Source organism: Oryctolagus cuniculus, chromosome 11, assembly GCF_051225735.1.
Source record: "Oryctolagus cuniculus isolate XC-2025 breed Fujian yellow rabbit chromosome 11, ASM5122573v1, whole genome shotgun sequence".
NCBI classification, from domain to species: domain Eukaryota; kingdom Metazoa; phylum Chordata; class Mammalia; order Lagomorpha; family Leporidae; genus Oryctolagus; species Oryctolagus cuniculus.
In genome coordinates this window covers 55,313,423-55,325,961 of record NC_142877.1, presented here as the reverse complement: position 1 = coordinate 55,325,961, position 12,539 = coordinate 55,313,423, and the positions used below count along the sequence as shown (strand labels likewise).

Here is a 12,539-nt window from a genome sequence, read left to right as displayed (position 1 = left end):
CCTGTATTGCACAGTGCACAGGTTCAATTCCCTGCTATTCTGACCCCAGCTTCCTGCTAATGCAGACCCTGGGAGGCAGCAGTGATGGCAGAGTGATGGATCCCCAGCACCCACGCAGGAGACCTGGATGGAGTTCCTGGCTCCCTGGTTTGCCCTGGCCCAGCCCCCCTGGCCATTGCAGGCATCTGGGGGACTGAACCAGCAAATGCGAGCCCTTTCTTTCTGTCCAGCTGTGCATATCTGATCCATTTTCTCTTTCTCTCTTAAATACATAATTTTTTTAAATGGTGCAAGTGTCTGGGGAGTCCGGGGCAGGAGAGAACCATGGGCCAGCTTTTCCCTCACTCACCCAGGCTCCCCACCTTCCTACTCCAGCAGCTTCTGGTACATGGGACCTTAAAGAAGTAGCTGCCTGTGCCGGCACTGTGGCGTCACGGATAAAGCCGCCGTCTACAGCAAAGGCATCCCATAAGAGCGCCGGTTCAAGTCCCAGCTGCTGCACTTCCAGTCCAGCTCCCTGCTAATGCACCTGGGAAAGCAGCAGAGGATGGCCCAAGTGCTTGGGCCCCTGAACCCCCGTGGGAGACCTGGAGGAACTTCCGGCTCCGTTGCAGCCACTTGGGGAGTGCACCAGTGGATGGAAGCGCGGTCTCTCTCTCCCTCTCTCTCTCTCTCTCTCTCATCTCCTTGTGTCTCTCTCTGTAACTCTGCCTTTCAAATAAATAATTTTTTTAAAAAGTAGCTGGTTCATTCTTTTTTCTTTCTTTTTCCAAAAGTCTAACTTTTGAAACATATTTTAAACTATTTGTCTGTGTAGATACACATTTATTTAGACAGGAGGAGGTTGGGGGGGGGGGGGATAAGGGCCCTGTTAAGCATTTTCCATGCAAGCTTCCAGCCCCGAGGTCTCGCCTTTCCATAAGTACTCAAGCCGACTCATCTGTGTTTTACTAGGCTCTCCTGTTTACGACCAAGTAGAACACTCACTAAAATGTGGAACGCTGTCACACGCACGCACGCCTTTGGCCCCTGGAGCAGTGGCAGATGGTAGAAGCAGCACTGGCTCAAGGCCTAGACTTGACCCGGTTCTCAGGACAGAGTGGCCAGCCAGCTGCCCGGTTCACAGAAGGCGCTGAGTGTGTTCTTCTTGGTCTCCCCTACGCATCTGACTGCCCCATCCAAAAAAAAGTTTTCCAACTTTTTTTTTTTAAGGAGCTTCTGAAAGTTATGTATTTCTTTATTGGAAGGCAGAGACAGACAGACAGACAGACAGAGCTCCCTTCCACTTGTTCACTCCCCAAATGAAATGCCAGGAACTTACCGTGTGTCACTCCCGCAGGGATCAGAACCCCAAGCACTTGAGGTATCATCACTGCTTACCAGGGTTCACATTAGCAGGAAGCTGGGCTCTGATCCAAGCAGCAGGGGCTTGATTCAAGGGACTCCAGAGTGAGACCCAGGGATCCTCACTGGCAGTCTTAACGCCGAAGCCACCCACCTGCCCCAAGAGGGCCCCACTCTTACCGGCTGTGTCACTTCTGGGAAATTATTCTCCCACTCTGGGCTTCAGTCTCCTCACTTGAAACACGTCACAGGGTTGACATGAAGAATGCATCCTTTTTTATGTTCCATTCCTAGTAAAACTCTTATTTATTTATTGGAAAATCAGAGAGCAAGAGAGTGAGAAAGAGGTCTTCCATCCACTAATTCATTCCCCAAGCATCTACAGTAGCTGGGGCTGGGCCAGGCCAAAGCCGGGAGCCTGGGTCACTCATGTGGGTGTCAAGGCCTCAGCTACTTGAGCCATCACCCACTACCTCCCAGGTTGCACATTAGCAGGAAGCTGGAATTAAAAGTGGAGCCAGGACTGGAACCCAAATGCTCTAATTGTGGATGCGAGTGTCCCAAGCCATGTCTTAACCACCGCCTCAGATGCCCAGCCCAGAGAGTGCCTCTTCCTAGGAGAGAGACATAAAGCATGCCAGCAAGCTGTCTGGCCCATGGCGTCGCATCTGCCAGTTCTGTACAGGAGGGCTTGGGGAGAGCAGGGGCCGGGCGCCTTGTCCTGAAGCTGTGCCTGCAACCTGATAATCTAGCTATGCCCAGAGGCTGTTTATTTGGTAGCTTGGGGGTTTCACAGATGGGGTGATATCACCTCTTTTTTTTAAAGACTTTTTTTATTTATTTGAAAGGCAGAGCTACAGAGAGACAAGGAGAGACAAAGAGAAACAGATATAATCTTCCATCCCCTGGTTCACTCCCCAAATAGCTGCAACAGCCAGGGCTGGACCAGACCAAAGCCAGGAGCCAGGGACTTCTGAGTCTGTGGGTGCAGGGACTCAAACACTTGGGCCATCTCCCACTGCTTTTTCCAGGTCCATTAGCAGAGAGCCGGATTGGAAGTGAAACAGCTGGGACTCGAACCGGCGCCCATATGGGATGCAGGTGTCGCAGATGGAGGCTTAGCCTGCTACACCACAACGTGGACCCCCAACATCACCTGTTGATGTCATTATGGATATTCAGGAAATCTCGTCCCCACCGTCTTGTTGGCCACGGTCACTCAGGGAGCCGGTGATGGAACCAGAACCACACAGCTGGTCTGCTGGTTCTGGAACAGGCTCTTTGACTCGCCATATGGTCCTTCCCGCCCCCAGCATTCTCCTTGCACACAAGTCCCAGGAATGGATGCGTAGCCCTGTTAACAGATGAGAAAGCTGAGGAAGCAGCAGGTCCGTTACATATGTGGCTCAGGGGCTGGAGTAGGAGGGAACAGGCACCTGGCCAGCATCATCCCACATTCTGGGGGCTTACTAACAGGACCACGTCCCAAAGCAGGAAGCCCGGAGGCAGGCACAGGCATGAGTATAAAAACATTGATGGGGTCAGCACTGTAGCGTAGTGGGTAAAGCTGCCACCTGCAGTGCCGGCATCCCATATGGGCACCGGTTCGAGTCCTGGCTGCTCCTCTTCCGATCCACCTCTTTGCTATGGCCTGGGAAAGCAGCAGAAGATGGCCCAAGTGCTTGGGCCCCTGCACTTGTGTGGGAGACCCGGAAGAAGCTCCTGGATTTGGATTGGCGCAGCTCCAGCCGTTGTGACTAACTGGGGAGTGAACCAGAGGATGAAAGACCTCTCTCTCTCTCTCTCTCTCTCTCTCTAATTCTGACTTTCAGATAAATAAATAAATCTTTAAAAAAAGAAAAAGAAGAAAAAACATTGAGAAGCAGACTCCGAAAGGTCTCTGCTGGCTCTGGGGTGTCATCTAGGTTAACCCCAGAAGGCTTCCTGGAGGAAGAGAATGTGCGGCACAGTGTGAAAGGCACAGGACCAGGCAGGGTAGAGAGAGGGCACCCCACAGAGAGGGGCTACCCCCCACTGTGCTGTGCACAGGTGTGGGAGAGGGGCAGGGCTGGGATTCCGAGGGAGGGACCCCCACCCAGCCAAGGCGAACCCCAGGACCCAGGCTCACAACATCAGAAAACCTTGATTCAGTTCCACGCAGGGAGTCACCCAGCCCTCACCGCCCTGGCCCTGGCCCTGGCAGCAGTGGGCAGGAGCAGGTGTAGGACATCAGGGAATCCCTAGCCCACTGGAGCCCACTCTTGACCCAAAATAAGGAGGGTGCTGTGGAGGGGATTCCCTTTCCTGGTTCCCTTCCTCATTTGGAGGAACGAGAACCAGTAGGCTGGGATCCCCCCGCCTTTCCACAGGCTTCTGGGGCAGGAAAAAAAAAAAGCGAAGCCTGGGGCTGTCCCAGGAATGGGGGCCACACAGGGACACCCCGCAGTGAGGTCGCCAGCTCCAAATGACGCCAGGATGACTCCTGCTTTTTCAGGTGCCTCGCCTTTGCTCTCTCCGGTGTCAAGGCAGGTGTCAGGCCAGCGGGAGAAAGTGGCCAAGGTCACCTGACCGGAAGTGGTGGACATGAAATTAATGTAAGATTTCCCCTAAGAGCAAACCAGAACTCGATATGAAAAACATATATACATATAAAATCCTCGGCAATTTTTTTTTTCAATTACGAAATCATGCTGGTTGGATTGATGAAGTGAGACGGCCGTAGTTCCACGCCCAAGAGGGGCAGGGGCTTGGTCACTCCGTGTCTGCTTCCCGACCTCTCCCTCCGCTTGGTCTCAGATCGGAGCTGCTCAGGCTGTCTGGGCTCCGGAAGGCACAGGGCCGGGTCCCCTTGCAGCGCCGCCGCCTCGCCCGGCCCCACGCCGCGCGCCCCCGCGCCGGGCCCCGCCGCGCCGGCCGGGTGCGGCCCGGGGAAGCCGCTACGTCACCCGGCGCTCCGGAGGGAGGCCGCGCGGGGTCCAGCCAGGATTCCATGACATCACCCGGCGGCGCGGGGCTGAAGCTCTGCAAACGCCGCTGCCGCCCATTGGCTCCCGTGCTGCCCTCGCAGCCAATAGATCGAGAGTATGTAAATCAGCGGTTGAGCCGACGCTTCCTCCGGGTCGGGTGTATTCGAACAGACGTCACTGCGAGAACGGGGGCGCGCCCGGGTCAGGGAGCAGAGGATCCCCGCGGCGTGCAGGGGGCTGGACTGGGAATTGACAACGCTGGGCTGTGTCAGCCAGCCCCGAGGGGAACCGAGGGCAATTAAGGGTACGCGCCCTGCAGCTGCGTTTCCAGGGAGGTCCTGCAGCTTGGAGAGTCAGAGAACTTAATAAATGGGAAAAAAAATGGAGGGGGGGGGTCGACTTGGAGAAAGAAAAGAGAGCTGGAACTTATTCCAGAAAGCACCTCGGCCAGTCCTCTCTGTGCAGAACACAGACACAGCCTCTGTCCCACACTTGTAGTCCATCGTGTTAAGTGGCTCCCGCCACTGCCGTAGCCAAGGCTCTCCAGAGAAACAACCATGGCAGATGAGTAGAAAGAAAGAGAGGTGGCGTGAGGACCTGGCTCACCAGGTCGCAGAAGCCGAGCAGTCCACAGCCTGCTAGCCCTGGGCCCAGGGAAGCCGCCAGCCAGAAGTCTCCGATGGACAGCCGTGGCCCCCAGAACAGCGTGAATTCGCCTTTCCTCTGCCTTGTTGTTCTTTTTCCCTTTGAATTAAAAAAAATGTGTATTTATTCTCATCTATTTGAAAGGAAGAACAGCAGAGAGAGAAAGAGAGAGACAGGGCCAGGGGGTTGGGGAGAGAGATCTTCCATTTGCTGGCTCACTCCCCCAAATGTACACAACAGCCAGGGCTGGACCACGTGGGAACCAGGAGCCAGGAACTCTGCCTGGGTCCCCCACCTGGGCGGCAGGGGCCCAACCACTTGAGTATCATCCGTTGCCTCCCAGGAGTCATAAGCAAGAGCAGCCAGAGGTTGAACCAGCACTCCAAGAGAGGATGCAGGTCTCCTCCCATGACAGCTGCCCCGCTTTTAATGCATTTAAATTTTATTTATTTATTTATTTATTTATTTATTTATTTATTTATTTTTGCTTTATTTGAAAGACAGTGAGAAAGACAGAGACAGAAAGAGATCCTTCATCTACTGGTTCCCTCCCCAAATGCCAGAAACAACTAGGGCTGGGTCAGGCCAAAGCCAAAGTCTGGGACTTATTCCAGGTCTCCAACATGGAGGGCAGGGACCTAGGTATCCCAGATATCACCTCTTCCCTCTTAGGGTACACACCAGCGGGAAGCTGGATCTGAAACAAAGGAATCAGGATTCAATCAGACACCCCAGTGTGGGATGTGGGCACCCCACGTGGCACCCTAAACATTGCATCAATTCCAAGTGCTCTTATAATGTATATTTATTGGGAAAACAGGAGAGAGAGAGTGAGAGAGAGCGAGCGAAAGAGAGTAAGAGAGAGTGAAAGAGAGAGAGAGGAATCACTGGTTTACTCTCCCAAAAAGCTTGCAACAGCAAGAAACTACAGTTCAATGCATGTCTTTGCAAATAAAAATTAAGCATCACAGATGTAAAAAGATAATGCAATGCAGGGTATCAGTGAGATATTTCACAGGCAGAAAGCGCAGAGCCAGCTGAGTCTCCCACATGAGTGGCAGGGGCCCAAGTACTTGGGGCCGTTATCAGCTGCCTTCCCCCGGGGCATGTTAGCAGGGAGCTGTATGGGAAGTGGAGCCTGCTGGGGACTTGAACCAGCGCTCTGATATGGGGTGCCAGCATCGCAGCTGGTGCCCTAACCTGCCACACCACAGAGCCTGGCCCGTTAGAAGAGCAGCATAAAAGGGAGGGGACTAAAGGAGGTGAGGCCAGAGCCGGGATGGGGCCAAATCCTGCAGGGCCTGGAGCCCAGCACTGTGCTGCCTGCTTCCTCTCTTCAGGTGAGTGCTATTTTAGTATTGAGGAACCAGGACATCAAGGAGCAGATCCAGGGGCCCCGGCCCGGAAGCAGCAGCGTGTAGCTCTGCATGCAAAACAGGGTGGCCTCAGAGGCTGGCCCCCGCCATGTTGTCGCATGCTCCGTGCTCTGATGGGCCCCAGTGCTGGAAGACGGGAAAGAGACAGAGAGGATGGAGAAAGAAAGGGTCCTCCTTGCCCCTGCAAGCCTGGGCTGGGATGAGGGAGAGGTGTGTGAGCAGTGTTTCCGGGGGTGTGCGCCGGGCGGCAGGCGGCCGGGCCAGCCTGGGATTAGCTGGATCTTGTGTGCAGTCGCCGTTGCCAGGAGACACGGCTGCTCCTGCTTTCACCAGCAAGCCAGCTCCGGTTACTGGCGAAAAACCCCCTGGGGGGGGGGGGAGACAGGGAGGCAGGCAGGAGGCAGGCACCGGGGAGGCCACGCCACGCCCCCCCCCGCTCCCCCACAGGTGTGGCCCGTGCTGTGCCCATCTCTGGTGTGGCTTTGGGGGCCGTCTCCCCTGTGGCTTGGACCCACCCACAGCTCAGGAGAGGGGTGCAGAGGCAGAGGCCGCACCTGGGCATGGGCAGGGCACGTCGGGGGTGGGGGAGGGGCGCTGCTGCAGGAGTTCAGAGGGAGTCTGGGCCGCGTGTGTGAGCACCAAGGAGAGCAGAGAGGTGTGCATGTGTGCGCGTGTGTGCACGTGTGCATGAATGTGTATGCATGTGTGTGAGTGTGTGTATTTACAAGAGTCAGGAGCTTCTTCCGGGTCTCCCACATGGGTATGGGGACCCAAGGACTTGGGCCATCTTCCTCTGCTGCTCTCCCAGGTACATTAGTAGGGAAATGGATCAGAAGTGGAGCAGCCGGGACTTGAACTGGCGCCCATATGAGATGCCGGCGCTGCAGGCTATGGCTTAACCTGCTGCACTACAGCACCAGCCAATTAGGGGATGTAACACCTAGTAATTTATAAAGCATTACTATTTTCTTGGGGAAGGTTTTTACTGTTATTTGAGGGGCATGTACCAGACCTAGCAGTTCAGCCACCTCCCACACCAGAGTGCCTGGGTTCGAGGGCCAGCTCCCGACTCCAGGGCAGACCCGGAGAGGCGGCGGTAGTGGCGCCAGTGGTCGAGTTCCCGCCCCCATGTGGGAGACCTGGATGACATCCCGTCTCCTGGCTGCAGCCCTGCCCAGCCCCGGCTATTACAGACTTTTGGGGGAAATGACCAAATAGGCCGTCTGCTTCTTTCACGTAAGTAACAAATAAGTAATTCAAAAAATTAAATAAAGGAGACAGAGCTCCTATCTGATGATTCATGCCCAGAATGGCCAGGGCTGGGCCAAAACTGGGAGCTGGGAACTAAATCCAGGTCTCCCACGTGATCTCTAGTCATCACTGCCTCCTCCCAGGCTCTGCATTGGCAGGAAGCTGGAGCCAGGCCTTGAACCAGACACTAGGATGGGGCCCGTGGGCGTCTTAACCGGCATCCTAATAGCTGGGTTAAACGCTGGCCTGATCTGTTCAGCAGCAGGTGTCAACAGGTGCACGATCCGGGTGGCCCCATAGGTCTGAGCACATGAGCGCAGCCCCCGGAGGCGCACCGTCCCACTCCCCACGTGGTCTGTGAGAGTCTAGCCCAGGCCACTCAGGACCTCGGGGTTGGTGTGTCTGGTGCTGTCCTCTGCGGTGGGCATCAGGGTGTGCGGGCGCCCCCTTGTGTCCACGACCATAAGTGCAGGGACAGAGCGGACTGGAATGGGAGGCATGGGAATGCGGCTGGCGTGCACTCCCCTCCCACCTGCAATTCCTCAGGCTCAGGACTCCGAGGTGCTAGGGGAGCCCCCAACTCCCCCGGCGCCGGCTGCAGAGACCCAGCGGTGGGCGCGGCGTGGCTGTGCGCGGGGCGGTCCCTCAGCACCCACACCATAAATGTCCAGACACAGAGGCACTTTGGGACGGTCCTCTGCAAGCCAGGCAGGACTGCCCTCCCGGGAAGGGCTGGGTAACCCGAGCTGCCGATGGGCCCTCAGGTCACCTCGGGAGCACAGGGCTGTCAGCTGACGGCCCAGAACCATTCATCATGCCCCCAGCCCAGCCCGGCCAGCCCTGGTATGGAGCAGCTTATGTAAAAGCTGGCAGCCAGGAGCTGAGTGGTGGGTACTTGGAGCAAGGGCAGGCATGCTCCAGTCTCCTCCGTGGAGGGCCAGCCCCTCAGAGTGCATGCTGCCCCGTGGACGTGGGTGGACGGAGCCCAAGATTCTGGGTGGAATCACCATCAACAGGCGTGGGGGTGACAGCCACCAGCACACCTCCGCCATGGCCTGGCTTCTCCCTCCTGTGAGCCAAGCCCGTGGAGCAAACTCCTCCAGCTGCCCTGGCCTCTGTTCTCTGTCCCCGTGCACCACTAGAAGAGGAGGCGTTGTGTCCACTGTTGCACCTGTGCCCACCGCTGCGGCCACCTCTGTGGGCGCTGGGAGGCTCAGCCTGGTGGTGACACTGGGCTAAGATGCACCTGCTCTTGGGTGGCTTCACATGGTCTTTTAGGTGTGCTGGGCCTGATGATAACTCCTAGCTGTCTTCATCCCAGCCCGGCGCGTGGCCTGGGGCCAGTTCTTTAGGCCCTTGTGCCTCAGTTTCCCCATGTGCGGGACAGGGACAGAGATGCCACCTACAGCCCTGAGCTACCGTGAGGAGCAGCTGCGTGCCTGGCCGAGGCGCTCAGGCAGTTCCTGGCGCGAGAGCAACGCCGGTATAAGTGTTGGCTATAATTAGACAATGTCTGGAGGCGCTGTCCTCAGCTCTGGCTCCTAATAAGCTCCTGGTGAAAAGTGGTTGCTATTTTTAACCTCCGTCTCCTTCGCCGTCTTAATCCCCTTCATAAACTCACCTCCGGGGCAGCCTCGAGACTCCTCTAAGTCGCCTCTAATTGGCCCTCTGGTTGCCAGTCTGCTGCCACGACCGGTTACAGACGCACAGCAGTCACATCGGCCAGGTGTCTACCTTCGCAGAACGTCTTGTGCGCCCGGGACAGGCTGTGATGGCTCCATCAGCTGCTGAGCGCTGTGTCCCAGCCACCAGTCCGGGCATTCTGGCCTGCGGCACACAGCGCGCCGGCCCATGCAGCCAGAGCATGCCAGCTCCGCCTGCCAGGGCAGATTAGCGCGGGGGGCCCTCCCGCTTCCGGTCACAGCGGTGGGAGCGCCGAGGCCTTCGGGCTTCGCTGAGACACCTGCACTCCGGAGCGCTGGGCGGTGGCGCCCTCCACCGGGCACAAGTGGCACTGCCGCCCCTTGGAAGGGAGCAAGGCTGTCGGACGGACGTGCACGCCCGAGCGTAAGCAGAGCGGACCGTGCGCCAGGTTGCAGGAACCGAAGGGGTGAATAAAGAACCTCGGAGAGCCTCCACTTTTCTTGCACGTGCCTTCTAGTGGAGGGGTGACGTCGTGCAATGAGAGCTGATTATACAGGGGCCCGCAGCAGGGTGCGTTTCTGCAAGAGCGGGCACCCGGGTGAGGCCAGGGAAAGCAAAGCGCCTTTACCCCGAGGCAAGCGCATCGGTACAGGGCTGAGCGGGAAGATGCTGAGGTGAGGAATTCTGCGGACGCTGGTCACGTGCAATGCTGGACAGGGGGCAAGGTCCGACCCCCTGTTTGTCATCACAGCAGCAGCGGCAGCAGAAGCACCCCCTGCCAGCTCCCAGCGTCCCGGGGCTGGCGGGCGGGACCGGGCTAACCTGAGGGAGAGGCCCTGACTCCTGGCAGACAGTGGGGCCGGCACCGACATCCCTACATTTCCAGGAGGGAAAGCCGGACGCGCCAGTCCCAAGCCTTCCCGCCAGGGGGCGACGCCGCCCCGCAGCTCCGCGAACCAGCGCGGCCGGAGCGTGGCCGCCGCGGGCACCTAGGGGCGGAGCTTGCAGGGCCACGGGTCCCGCCTGGGCGCGCGCCGGGGGAAGGCCCCCGCGTGGGCGGCGGCAGGGGCTGCACCTGGTCTCCGGGATTTCCTAAGGCGACGCGATCAGCTGCCCCAAGAAGCGGTTGCTCACTCGGGCGCTGCCACCTGCTTCCCGCCTGGTCTCCGCCCCCACCGCGGGTCGCAGCGGCTGCGAACCACCCTCCCCCCCTACCGGGGGCCGAATCTGCCTTGGCGTCCCAGCCCTAAGCACCTCTCAGGGCGGGCGAGCGTGGGCACTGATATGCTGCGCGCCTCCCTCACCCGGCTTCAGCCTAGTCCACAACCCGGTCTAGTGGGCAGCCGGCTCCAACCCCCGCCGCCACCCCCCTCCCCGCCTGGTCCAACTCCTGGTGTAGACTTGAACCCCCAAGAGCCGCCGCCAGTGGGGAAGCCCTCCGTTGCCCTCTGTCGCTGAGCCGGTCAGCAGGTCCCGGGTGCTGGGACACGGATGTGGCCATTGGGATCCAATATCCATCCAGAAACTCTTAGGAGGTACCTCGGGCACTCCTAAAATAGCAACGCCCCAGCCCACGCCAGTACTCCTGGGTCAAAATCCATCTATCTATTTACCTACCTACCTACCTACCTACCTATCTGGAACGCAGTGCTACAGAGAGAGATCCTCCATCTGCTGGTTCACTCCCCAAACAGCCCCAATGGCCGGGCATAAGCCAGGAGCTGGGGCCTCCATCTGAATCTCCCACATGGGTGCAGGGGCCCAGGGACTTGGGCCATCCTCTGCTGCTTTCCCAGGCATATTAGCAGGGAGCTGGTTGGGAAGTGGAGCAGCCGGGACTCGAACCGGTGCTAGAACAAAATCTGAAGTGCGGGGGTGGGGTGTCTGCACTGTTAAATGTCCCCCGAAGCCATTTGCTGCTGCAACAGGTAACCAACTTCTGGGCTTGCCTTCACTCACCCAGAAAGGGGGAGGGGGGGCTGGGCGTGCGGGAGGCCCAGTCTGACTGCAGACCGAGCAGTGGGCAGAGAGAGCCCCAGGCACTTGCGCAACTGTTACCTTGTTGCGTGATTTGTACATTGCCTCCGGAAAGGCCCAACTCCAGGAAGGGAAGTCACTGAGATTTGGGAGGTTTTCCTTGACATCAAAATTTTTGATTTCCGTTTGGCCAACGCGCTTCCTGCCCGGGCCCCGCTGGCATGCCCCGCGCAGAGGTTTGCGGGGCCCAGAGCGCAGAAGTCCCAGGTTCCCTCTGGTTCACGGGGCACACCTGCCGTCAGTTGGTGCTGTTTGCCCCATCGGCCACCCAGTCAGCCCCGTCAGTGGCATCCCACCGCCAGGCATGGGTCGCAGAGGTGCATAGGGGAGGGTTCAATGGCCTGGGAGCCCCCCAGTGGGGACCCCTGCGGCGGGAGGGGCTTAAATAAAGGGTTGTGGGTTCAGGGGGGGCTCCGCCCTGGCAGAAGCCCCTGCACCGTGGATGGGTAGCAGCGTTTCGAGGTCACCACTAGGGGTCAGCGCAGCGCTCTCCCCCCGGGCTGGCGCCCTGAGGTCCCACCTGGACCTGCGGCCAGCCCGCGCTCCTGTCCACTCCCTTCCCCTGACGACCCTGTCCTCGGCTTTCCAAGCGGGACCCAGCAGCCTCCGCACCGCACGGCGGCCTGACGTCTCGCCTGCCCCTGGGCAATCCCACAGTCTCCCTCAGGGCTGACCGCGGGCAGGGAGGGCCACCGCCATTGCTCAATCTCGCGCTCCAGGGAAGGTGGGAGTATTCATAGAACCCCCCCTTCCATCGGGTTTCCTCTCGGCACCATCCTTGAGCCCCGTTTGTGGACCCTAGCACCAAGTCCCAAGAGTCTCACCCACTCCCCCACTCTGCTGGGCGTGTCCTCCCCTCACTCGGGGGTAGCATCCACACCTGTGGAACCCTGGTGGTCTACTATTGGCTCCCCATCACTGTGTTCCTGTCCTCACACCCCCCCCCCCCACGAAGCATTCTCCCTCTGCCTGCTCTGGGCTACAGGGAACAACTAGGAGAGAGAAGCCTGGCTCCCAAAGGGACCAGCTGAGAACCTCTCCAATCCTCAGTTTCTTTATCTGTAAAATGGGCACAAGGATGCTCCCTGTGAGACCCAAGCGAGGCGATGGATGTGGAAGTGCTTAGCACAGTGTGGGGTACACAGGAGCTGTTCTGGGCGATAGTCTGACCATCCCTCCCCCCTCCCTCCCCCACCGTGTCCCATGTCTCGTCTCAGTACACCAGCTGCCTCAGCGTGCCCCACTGCCTATGCCCCAGAGCATACAGGGACACGAT

The 12,539-nt window shown here is 58.4% G+C and overlaps 1 long non-coding RNA gene across 1 annotated transcript; it reads right to left on the bottom strand.

The window, feature by feature from the left end:
• Positions 1-4,456: 4,456 nt before the first annotated feature.
• On the bottom strand, positions 4,457-9,407 carry LOC149123470 (uncharacterized). The gene is made up of 2 exons (XR_016216744.1): positions 9,204-9,407; positions 4,457-5,054 (listed from the first exon to the last, which is right to left on the bottom strand). It is a non-coding gene; the product is annotated as an uncharacterized LOC149123470 (long non-coding RNA).
• Positions 9,408-12,539: the final 3,132 nt, after the last annotated feature.